The sequence below is a fragment of the Macaca nemestrina genome, chromosome 5 (assembly GCF_043159975.1).
Source record: "Macaca nemestrina isolate mMacNem1 chromosome 5, mMacNem.hap1, whole genome shotgun sequence".
Lineage (NCBI taxonomy): Eukaryota > Metazoa > Chordata > Mammalia > Primates > Cercopithecidae > Macaca > Macaca nemestrina.
The window spans coordinates 135,904,307-135,913,492 of NC_092129.1; positions in this window are offsets into that span (position 1 = coordinate 135,904,307).

The following is a 9,186-nucleotide window of genomic DNA, read 5'->3' on the forward strand; positions in this document are numbered from 1 at the left end:
AATTATACACTTAAAATAAGAGCATTTTATGACATGTAAATTATTCTTCAAGAGAACTGTTTTAAAAAGGAACTCATCTAGGCTTTGCTGGCTCCTTGTCAACTAGTTCCAGCAATTGCTGTAATGGCAGGAAAGCCATCCCAAAATCTTACATAGCTTAGCATTTTTGTAATAGCAATAAGGTCCAGACCTCAAGTTTCACTGTTTCACACACAACTTTGACTTCTCAGTGGAAAGTATTTTACTCCCTTAGATTCTTCAGGAGCTGCCGTCATCAAGTTTCACGGAACCTGATAAGGAGGCTCAGAGTCACATGGCGGAGGGAATTCCTGTACTGAACATTAAAAAAAAATCTTTGTAGCTGAGTTTACTTGGAGACTAGCACAATGTGCACGGGTGTTAGATAAGGCCAGAGAAGTGTCTGAGTGTGACCAGGCAAGGGATAGGAGAGCAAAAGCTGTTCTCTCTAATTTCTGAACCCCGGCTGCAAAGTTGCTAAACAGTCACATGGTTCCTAGCGGGTGGAAGGTCTCTGATTTCTCTTCTGCAAATGTGGCAAGAATTTAGAGTTCCCCAGCCCAATAAGAGGAACATGTGTGGCCACAGGCTGGCCTTGGGACTCCAGTTACACCCTGGAGGGGAGCTTCTTTTTGCCTTGGTTTTGTCAAATGACATGTGGCAAGAAATGGTTTGCTAAGAACCTGCTGCTGTACTTATAATGTTCCCACAAGCCATGCCAGAGTACCCAAAGAGAAAAATGATAGTACCCCTCAAGTCCAAGATCCCTGGAGAGCTCACGGCTGCTGCCCCAAAGTCCTTTGGTCTGATGGAATCTAGGACTACCCAAATGTTGAGAACAGAGTGACAAAGCCAGCAGGGAAGAGAATTCCTGAGCTGTGTCTTAGTGAAATTCCCTCTTTTGCATACGAATTATTGGTGATGCCTGCCTGATTGCCCTATAGTTGGTATATGTGATTTTATAAGATGGGGGGAACAATCCTCTGGAAGGAGTGCGGAACGGTGGACAGATGACTGGACTAGAACATAGAAAACCTGAATTCAAATACTAATTCTACGACAAATCCGCTATGTGAGCTTGGGGAAATCACTTTTCTTCTCTGAACATCTGACTGCCCATCTGTAAAATGAGGAGTTTTGGTTAGATGAACTTTAAGATCCTCTTGACTCCGATAACGAGAAGAGTAATAACTATAATCATGAGTGCCAGGTACATCGTGTGTAATCCTAAGAGGCAGGCATAGCTATCACCAATTACAAATGAGGAAACTGAAGATATGGCAGACTAACCAAACTCCTCCAGTTCAAACTACTTAGAAAGAATTGCTTGAAGTGACTACCCTAAAACAGATCCTGAACTCTGACTACACAGCGGAATGTGAGGGAATTGTTTCTCATTTCTTGGGCTTGTGGGCACCGTAGACATTTCCAAAGGCGACTGGCTACTACAGAAAAGCCTCTAGATTTTCCCCCTAACATTACATTTAGAAAACTTTCAAATACACAGAAAAATTAAAAGCATTTTATAGTACCATCCTAATACCTACCTTCTACTAGCTCTTACTGCTTGCTTTCGCACATAGCTAGTCACCTGCCATCCCACTATCCCTCCATCAGTCTTATTTTTGGAGGAAGCTTCAGTCTTGATGAGTTCTAAGAAAGGGGTCTCTCATTAAGCTTTCTCAGTTCTTTCTCCCTGGCCACATATTGCTTAACCTTCACAAGCGTCAATGAAGCCAGCGCAAACGGGCCTTATGGAGGAAGAAACTGAGGCTCACAAAGGTCAGCAACTTGCTCAAGGCCACTGAGCTGGGAAGTGCTGGAACCCACCTGCCTCAGGCAAAAGCCCCTGCTCTTACCACCATGTTCTGTTGCCCTCTGACACAGCACTTTTCAAAAACACAGGCATTATGCCTTCGTTAGCCAGTCATCTTATACTTCCACTGAGGGTTCTTTTTTCCTCCCTAGGACATTAATATCTTTGAGGCAAAATGAAACAAAATAAAAACAACTCAGGTTTTATTCACTCTGCTATAAGCAGAACTTCATGTATAGTGTCCTAAAAGAGAATGAGTAAATTATGTGGTCCCCCTCCATAGAGGTTAACTTTAGCGTCTGGTTTTGTGTGTGTGCGTATATGTGTGTATTTATGTGTATTCCATCATATCTGTTTGCTTTCACAAACCAGTGCCTTTCAACTCCGTTGCCAACCTTAGCTGCTGCTTTTGTCTTTCTTCCTTTCATTTTGCGTGCCATGTTCTTGAAATGGTGGGAGAAGAGGAAGTTCCATCAGGGTGAATGAGTGTAGGTATAGGCACTTGAGTGATGTAGGAATGCTCATATTTCTCAATGTGCCTTTCAAGACCCAAGCCTTATCGTCCTCAACCCGTCAGCTGGGCTTGCACAAGTAAATACATTTCCATGGAATTTTTTTTTTTTTTTTTGAGACTGAATTTTGCTCTTTTTTGCCCAGGCCCCAAAGTGCTGGGATTATAGGCATGAGCCACTGCAGCTGACCTAAATACATTTCCTTGCCAGCTTGATTGAGTAAAGGGATGTTGGTAACCAGAAATGCCTTAGGTGATCCAGAATCCCATCACACCTTTATTTTAAAGTATCTTTTCCCCTCTGCTTTCATTTAAATATTGGTGTGTCTGCAGTTACAGGAGCCATAATACTTTATTTTTTAGGATTTTTCCCCACTTTTTATTACTTTTTATCTATTTATTTATTTTGAGACAGAGTCTTGCTCTGTCCCCCAGGATGGAGTGCAATGGCACGATCTCAGCTCACCACAACCTCTGCCTCCCAGTTTCAAGTGATTCTCCTGCCTCTGCCTCCCAAGTAGCTGAGATTACAGGTATGTGCCACCACACCTGGCTAGTTTTTTTTAAAATTATTTCTAGTAGAGACAGGGTTTCACCATGTTGGTCAGGCTGGTCTCAAACTCCTGATCTCAGGTAATCCACCCACCTCGGCCTCCCAAAGTGCTGTGATTACAGGAGTGAGACACCATGCCAGGCCCACTTTTTTGTTAAAGAATAAATCACAGATTGGAAAAAATGGGTTAATATTCTTAGTGGACAAAGGTAGTGTACAAATTGGCAAAAAGAAAACACATTTCCAATACAAAAATGGGCAATGACAATGGGAGCCCTAACACTTTAAATCAGGGAAACTTACCATGAAAGCGTTTAACTCTTTTGTCCCATGAGCCATTCTGGCTGCCTGGTGAAGTCTATAAACCCCTTTCTAGAAAAATCATTTTTATATAAAATGTAATATAAGAGATTACAAAGAATATTGATTTTATCATAATGCAATTATTAAAATATTAAAATAATTATGACATAATATTTATGTCATTATTAATATATTATATAACTAAATTTAGAGATAATTCTAATAGTTACTATAATTTCTGGTTAATGAGTGTAAATATTTTAAGATATCTGAGATATTATGAAAATATTTCATAATTCAAAATATAATATTAATATAACATGAAAATATTTGAGAGATCTGTGAGCAACAAAGCCACAGGAACTACTAATACACACGAGTTTTCTTTCCCACCATTCATAGTTGAAGGAAATGTTAAATGTCACATAGGGCTGGTAAAAATAAATATTTTTCCTCCAAAGACGTTTACATCCATCCTAAATTCTGTGCAGTCATAAGAATGATTAGTTTAGAAAGGATTTTAACAATTATACAGCTCAAGGGTTCTAACCCTGGATGGACATCACATTAATTTAGTGAATATTGAAAAAATAGAAATTCCTGGGACATGACTTATTGAAATAGAATCTCTGAGGGGAAAATCCATAAATTTGTATTTTTTATAAATTCCAGAGGTTATTCCGATACAAAGCCAATAGGGAATCCACTGAGCTAGCCCAATATTTCCAATAATTCATTCACGAAGAATTTATGGAATACATTCCCTTTTCCATCCTCAACTCTCATGGACCTGGTGTTTTGACAGGGGCTTTGTCTTACTACATGAATTAAATAATCATTTTTCCCCATATTAAAAAATGTTTAACATGTACTTTGCACATACTAAAACTTATACTTTTAGTGTACCATACAGTCATGTAACCCAGTCATGTAATCACCACAATTATCAAGATAGAGAGCAGTGACTTCACCCTAAAAAAATTACCTGTGTTCCTTTGGAGTAAACTCTTCCTCCTATTCCCAATACCTAGAAACCACTGATTTGTTTTCTGTCCTGGTTGTATATTTTCCAGAAAGTTATACAAATGCTTCATACTGTATGTATATATTTTGAATCTGGCCCTCTTCCATTGAGCATAATGCATTTGCGATTCATACATACTGTGTGTATTAGTAGTTCATTTCTTTTCATTATTAAGTAATATTTCATTGTATTGGGATACCAAGTATTTTTACTCATTCATTAGTTGAGGAATATTTGGATTGTTTCTAGTTTTTGGCAATTATGAATAAAGCTTCTATACACATTCATAGGCAGGTTTTATGTAAGTTTTTCTTTCACTTGAGTACATATCTAAAAGTGAGATTGTTTGGTCATATGGTAAGTGTATATTTAACTTTATTTTAAAACTCCCAAGCTGTTTTCCAAAGTGGCTGCACCGTTTTTCATTTTCGCTAGCAAAGTATGTGAGATCCCGTTGCTCCGCATTCCCAGCACTTGGCATTGTCAGCTTTTTGTTTGTTTTTTCTTATTCTATTCTAATAGGTGTGTATCTCATTGTCATTTTAATTTGCATTTCTCTTATGGCTAATGAGGGCAGCCATCTTTTCATGTGCTTATTTACCATCTGTGTATTTTCCTTGGTGGATTATCTATTTAAATCTTTTGCCCATTTTATAAATTGGGTTGTTTGATTATTATTGAGGTTTGAGCTTTTAAAAAATATATTCTAGATGCAAGTCTTTCATCAGATGTTTTTCAAAGATTTTCTCCAGGTTTGTATCTTGTATTTTCATGTCCTTAATAGTGTCTTTTGAATAGAAGTTCTTAATTCTCATTTTTTAAATGCTAAATCATGGTTTTGGTACCGTATCTAAGATGTCTTTGCCTAACTCAAAGCCACAAATAATCTCTCCTTTGTTTTTTCTAGAATTTTCAAAGTTATGTGTTTTATTTTCAAGTCTGTGGTCCATCTTGTGTTAATTTTTATATTTGATGTAAGATATGAATTAAGGGTCATTTTTGCATATGTGGATATCCAACTTAAACCATTCAAACAAATGATTCCTACATCATTTGTTGAAAAACTTTTCTTTATTGAATGTCCTTGACACTTTTATGACAAAAAAATCTATTGACTATTTTCATGGGGATCTATTTCTTGGCTTTCTCTTCTGTTTCATAAATATAGGTATCTGTATTTTTGCCAACATTACACTATCTTGATTATTATTATAAGCCTCGAAATCAGGTAGTGTACATCCTTCAATGACGTTCTTTTTCTAAATTGTTTTGACTATTCTGGCTCTTTTGCTTTTCCTTATAAGTTTTAGAATCAGCTTGACAATTTCTAACAAAAAATCGTGATGGCATTTGGATTGGAATTGTATTGAATTTATACAGCAGTTTGGGAAGAACTGCCATTTTAACAATATTGAGTCTTCTAGTCAAGGAGCATTTGTATCTCTCCACTTACTTAGATCTTCGATTTTTCATCAGTTTTATAATTTTCAGCATACAAATCTTGCTCATGTTTAAATTTATCCCGAAGTATTTCATGTAGTTTGGGTACTATTATAAATGGCATTTTATGCATTTTTTCAATTACCAGCAGTGCATTTGCTAATATATAGAAATGAGGAGTGACCTTAAATATATTGAACTTGTGTCCTGCAACCTTGCTAGTTTCACTTACTAGTTCTAGTGGCTCTGTTTTATGATTATTTGGAATTTTCTAAATAGACAGTTGCATCATCCATGAATAGATATTATTTTAGTCTCTTTTTAGTCAGCTTTTTTTTTTTCTTGTCTTTTGCACAAGCTAGAACCTCCAGTATAATGTGGAATAGGAATGGAGAAAAGGACATCCTTGTCCTATTCCCAGTATTAGGGAGAAAATGTTCAGTCTTTTACCACTCATTACAGTAGCTATACTTCTCCTGATAGATGAGATCAAGTAGGTTTTTCTAGTTTTCTGAGTGTTTTTATTTTATTTTACTAAATTTTCTCAAATGCTTTTCTCATGTCTACTGAGATGAGAAAAATTATGTGGTTTCTTTTCTTTAGTCTGTTGATAGACTAAACAGAGAATTACGTAGAGTTATTACTGAATGTTCAACCAGTCTAGCATTCGTGGGGTAAAAAAATACTACCTAGCCATGGTGTATTATCTTTTCATATATTGATGGATTTGACTTGTTGCATTTTGTTAAATATTTTTGCACCTGTGTTCATGAGAAATATTGGCCTGTAGTTTTCTTGTGATGTTTGTGTCTGGTTTTGTTATCAGGGTGATACTGGCTTAATTACAAGTGTTAGAAGTGTTCCCTCCTCTTCTATTTTCTGGAAGGGTTGATATAAAATTGGTATTGTATTTTCCTTAAATGGTTAGTAGAATTTTCCAGTAAAGCTATTTGGGCCTGAAGTTTTCCTTCTTGGATTATTTTTAACTAAAAATTCAATTTTTAAAAATAGATAATTTCTTTATGAGTAAACTTTGACAAATTATGTCTTTCAATGTATTTTCCCATTTCCTATAAGTTGTCGAATTATAGGCATCAAGTTTTTCATAGTATTATTTTTCTCACTTTTTAATATCTATAGATTTCTCGATTTTTATTAATCAAAAATTTTATCAAATTTGTAGTCACCCTAGTCAGATTACCATAAAAGAACGAGGGTTATCTCACTGGATTGATATAATTCTAGACCTAAGCAAAAAATTAGATGTTTGACTTATTAAGGTCTGTCTTCCCTACTAAGAACTATTGATTTATGTTGGTCATTTTGAACTATTATTCTTTTAAGGTCATCATTGGTGTATTTGCAACGCAGTGGCCCAGATGGTTCTAGCAGTTATTTTTCCAGATGTTTTGGGGATTTTCTAGGTAGACATCATGTCAACTGTGAAAACCATATTTATAAAAAAGAAAATTGAGATCAGAACTGTTAAGTAGTTTTCCCAGAAACATTCCAGATGCAGGTTGAGAACTAAGGGAATTCAGCTAAATCCAAAAAAGGCAGCATTGGAGAATATAAAATAATGAGCTAAAAAAAAATCAAGCGCAGCAGCTACAGTTTGCAATCTTTCATTAATAATTTATTGATTGGCTGGGTATGGTGGCTCACACTTGTAATCCCAACACTTTGGGAGGCTGATGGGGGGCAGATCTTGAGGTCAGGAGTTTGAGAGCAGCCTGGCCAACATGGTGAAACCCCATCTCTACTAAAAATACAAAAATTAGCTGGGTGGGGTGGTGTGCACCTGTAGTCTGAGCTACTCAGGAGGCTGAGGCAGGAGAATATCTTGAACCTGGGAGGCAGAGGTTGCAGTGAGCCAAGATTATGCCACTGCACTCCAGCCTGGACAATAGAGGGAGACTCCGTCTCAAAAAAATAAAAAATAAAAATAAACTATTGATTGATTTCAAGCAAATGACTTTATTAAACTTGCATTTCTCTATCTGTAAAACACTTATCTTACTTAAGTATGACGTTTTGAAGAGATTGATACAAAATACCTGGCATGCACATGGTTGATGCTCAGTAAAAAGAAGCTTCTATTATTTGTCACTGCAACCACTTCAGTAACTTGAGTTAAAATTCAACTTGAGCCACTTTCGAAAGGCCAGGCTTGGAAGACAAAAAGGTCAAGTTTCTCCAGGTTGCTGAGAAAACTATCCTTAACTTAAATACTCCAGCTTAGGTTCAATGAGGTTTTTATTTGTTTTGTTTTGTTTTGTTTCAGTTTTAGGGAAAAAAATTATTCCTCACCCTCATCTAGAAAACACTCAATGACTCAATTTCAGTCAAGAAATGTATATTGAGCATGACATGTGACTACCTAGGCCCACTGGGAGAAACAAAAGAAGTATATGCAGAGCCCTTGCTTTTTAGAGAGCTTAAAGAAGACCCAAACTCAGAGGAAAGTGATATCTATGAATCAATCAAGAAAAGGAAACTATCTCATTAGAAGTTTATTTAGAACCCAAAGCAGGACTAGATAGAGTGGGCCTTGTACTCTGAGTGGCTTTCTGGTGGAGGCAGACCCTGAAGAAGGAATAGGATTTGGAGAAGAAGGAGGGAAGACGGAGGGTGTCTAGCAGAGATGACAGGAGCCAGGGCTCAGAGCCGACAGGCAGGGTAGCACATGGGCATGAGGCCAGGTTGTGGAGCTTGAGTGCTTAAGTCCAAGTTCCAGCTCTGTCCCTTGCTGGCTGTGTGACTTGGGCAGATTACCTAACCTTATGAACCCCTATGTCCTCACTTAAAATAACAACTACCTCAAAGACTTATTGAGTAGACATGGTAACACATTTGGGATAGCACACAGGGTAGGTATCACTAGGCAGCAAGCAGCCCAGCTTGGCAGGCACCAGGGGTGTACAAAGCAGAGTATTAGGAAGTGAAATTAGATTGGAGAATTGGGATCAGAAAAAAATTTATATAATTATTCATAAATTTTATTATTAACTTTTTTTTAAAAGAAATCTGTCTTTTCTCTGAAAATTGTACCCTCATGTTTCAGTATTGTTCTTGATCAAGGTGAGTTTTGTTGTTGTTGTTGTTGTTGTTGTTGTTGTTGTTGTTGTTTTAAGACGGAGTCTCCCTCTGTCGCCCAGGCTGGAGTGCAGTGGCACAGTTTCTACTCACTGCAACCTCCCCGTCCCAGGTTAAAGCGATTCTTCTGCCTCGGCCTCCCAAGTAGCTAGGACAATAGGCATGCACCACCACACCTAGCTAATTTTTGTACTTTCAGTAGAGACAGGGTTTCACCATATTGGTCAGGCTGGTCTTGAACTCCGGACCTCGTGCTCCACCCGCCTCCACCTGGAAAGTGCTGGGATTACAGGCGTGAGCCACCACGCCCGGCCGATCAAGGTTGTTTTAAGGGTCTCATTCTTGAGAGATTTTTAAATCCACATTGTAGTCACTTTATCTTCTAAATTTTTCTCCTCTTCACTTAATAATGTGGAGGGTGGAAA